Here is a 3,247-nt window from a genome sequence, read left to right on the forward strand (position 1 = left end):
TCCGCAAGAATTCGAATAAGCCGAACGGCGTGATGACTGCCGTTTTAGGGACGTCGGCCGCCCTGACAGGTACCTGGTGATATCCCCGTATGAGATCAATTTTCGAAAAAATGACCCGTCCCGCCAGACGGGCGGAGAAGTCTTGGATATGCGGGATCGGGTACCTGTCGGGGGTGGTAGCGTCATTGAGACGGCGGTAGTTGCCACACGGGCGCCATCCACCCCCCAGCTTTGGCACGATGTGCAGTGGCGAGGCCCACGCGCTATCGGAGCGCTGCACGATGCCGAGGTGCTCCAACGCATCGAATTCGGCCTTCGCCACGCGAGCCTGGCTGGGTCGAGGCGGCGGGCCCTGGCGTAGACCGGCGGGCCCGTGGTTGGTATGTGGTGCTCAATCCCATGCCGTACTGCGACGGCCGAAAACGTCGGCCGCGTGAGGGCCGGGAACTCCGTGAGCAGGCGAGCAAACTCGTTCGCCGCCGGGTCGGCGCATGCCAGCTCGGTCGGCGTGGAGCTGCTCAATGTGCATACCAGGGAGCTGAAGGTTTCGGCATTGATTAAACGACGCCGTTGGATGTCCACCAGCAGTCCGTGTGCACAGAGGAAGTCGGCGCCTAGCAGAGCCATGGGCACGTTTGCGGTTACAAACGTCCAAGCAAAGCGTTGGCCGCCGAAGCAGAGGGTGACGTTGCACGGGCCGAAGGTGCGGATGGTCGATCCGTTGGCCGCAACCAAGGAGGGGCCGCAAACCGCGGATTGCCTGTCCTGGTCAGAGGCGGGTATGACGCTCAGTTGGGCGCCGGTGTCGCACAGGAAGCGCCGTCCGGACGCTTTATCCGTGATGAACAGCAATTGCCCGTGTGGCCGGCGCTCATGGCTGGTAATGAACGCCGGCCCGGCCGTTTCCCGGCCTGCCGAAGGTGCACGGGGGTCGGCATGTCCGGGCCTTCTGTCCGAACCTGGCATGATAGTAACACCACGCTTGGTCAGGTGGAGGCCCCGGTCGTCGTGCTGGAGGTGGTCGGCTCGGTGTAGCGGCCGCCAATTGCGTCGGCAGTTCGGTCGTCGACCGTGCCGGGTGCTCGGGCGCCATGGGTGTTGCGTCGGACGGCGGTGGGTCCCATGTCGCCGCTGCGATGCGCTGTCCTGCAGCGGAGATCTTGTCGGCTTCTCTGGCAAGGGCCCGGGGATCTGTGATCGTCGTGCTTGCCAGGGCGAGGCGTACCGGGTTAGGCAGCTGACGGAGGAACAGCTCCCGGAACAGGAATGCCGGAGAGTGCTCGCCGAGCAGTGAAAGCATGTAGTCCATTCGCTCGGAAGGGCGCGTGTCGCCGAGCTCGGGCAGGTCGAGCAGGCGCCGTGCGCGTTCCACCGATGGGAGGGCGAAAGCGTCGAGGAGAAGCTTCTTAATCGCGCCGTATTTGTCAGCGGCTGGCGGGCTCTCGAGGAGGCTCAGGGCACGGGCCGCGGTGGCCGAACCGAGCGCTGCTACCACATGGTGGAAGCGGGTGTCGTCGGCCGTCATGCCTCGCAGGGCGAACAGGGAATCCGCCTGTGCGAACCAAACCGCCGCGTGAGCCTCCCAGAAGGTAGGCAGTTTAAGGGCGACTGCCGTGTCCATGTCGGTAGGTCACCAATGAAGGAGCTGGGGCTCCCACGTCGATCGGAAGAATGGACGCGACAAAAAGCTTGAATTAATCCGAGTTGCTTTAATCAAAACAAACACTCAGGCACTCTGAAAAGCCCGTTTATCGGGCAGCAATATATATACATATTATCCCGGAGCGTTTGCCCAGGAAAGGCGAGAGGGGGCGTGGCCCAGCGTCCTGGCTGCGGCCTGGCAAGTTGAGGGCGAGCCTGCCCGGGCATGCCCGGGCGTCCCGACCGAGGCCTGGCAAGTTGAGCGCGGGCCTGCCCGGGCGTCCTGGACGAGCCCGGCATGGTGATCGCTCCGCGTCCTTGATAGGTGCAAGGCGATTGTGAAAACCCAGCGGTAGCCGCTACAACTCACCAATATTAGAAATCTTCAATTAGAATTCCATTGCCAAAGACAAACAAACCCAGTGATTACCGCCCAGTAGCCCTGACATCCAATTTAAGTCTCGAGAGTATATTGTTGAAATTGTTGAGAAGTCGAGTGGGATTTTTTGATAAATGTCAATGTGCATATCAAAGTAGCAGTAGGGGTGTTGAAGATTCTGTGCTTTACCTCCAAAGACTTTACCATCATTTACACACTCCCAAGTCTTTTGGAAAGTATCGACCTCTCTAGGCTTCAATACCATTTCACCACATATGTTGATTGAGAAGTTATTGAAATTGGATGTACACACCGGAGCTTGCAATATCGATTCACAGTTTTCTTGCAGACAGACCACAAAAGGTGAGGTATAATAAGGCAATATCAGGTGTTAGGTTTTTAAAGTCTCGGTGCACCACAATGTCGTGTTCTTTCTCCTTTTCTGTTTTCTGTTTTCTTTGTACACAACCGGCTGAAGCAGTGTAACTATTAATTGCAGTGATTGTCAAATATGCAGGTGATACAGTTATTAGTGGATTCCTTTTGAATGATATGATTGAATATGTGAAGGAAGTATGAGAAGTTGGGTGGTTCGTGTGCAGTCTGCTGGTTGCATCATTTTTCTGTGGGCGCATCTGCCACTGATGCAATACCTCTCTATACCCAGTTATCTGGTACTCATTTTGCCCACCTTGGAAGGATGAACAGGCTGAGTCAACCCCACCTGGCGTTAAGCCAACGGGATTCGAACTCAGGACCGTAGGATCCCAAGCCCACCACCCTAACCATTAGGCCAACACCAGGTGATAGTTGAGAAGTTCATTGACTGGTGCAACCATCCTTTGGTTCTTCAAGTCAATGAGACAAAGGAAATGTTTTGGTATTTTCACCGCTCAGCGGGAGGAGGTCCTCGTTGGTCCGTGACACATTGATCATCCACGATCATTGCAGGGAGCAGGTTTCTGAATATAAGTAATTGGGGGCATAGTGATTGATGGGCTGAGAGGTCTGCACACACTTCTCCATGCTGTCTCCCTTGACTTTGAACCTCGGCCCAGCTATAAACTGTCATCTTGGTGTTTCACCATTGTGTGTGCTGACCCTCTAATTGACGTTAAACAAGTGCCCCGTCTGCTGCCATTAGTAGGTGGAAGTTAAAGATCCCATGGTGTCCTTCGCGAAGAGTAGGCGAGCTATCCTCAACACCTTGGAACCGCCTTTAGAGGC

The sequence above is a fragment of the Myxine glutinosa genome, chromosome 5 (genome assembly GCF_964187855.1).
Source record: "Myxine glutinosa chromosome 5, kmMyxGlut1.1, whole genome shotgun sequence".
Lineage (NCBI taxonomy): Eukaryota > Metazoa > Chordata > Myxini > Myxiniformes > Myxinidae > Myxine > Myxine glutinosa.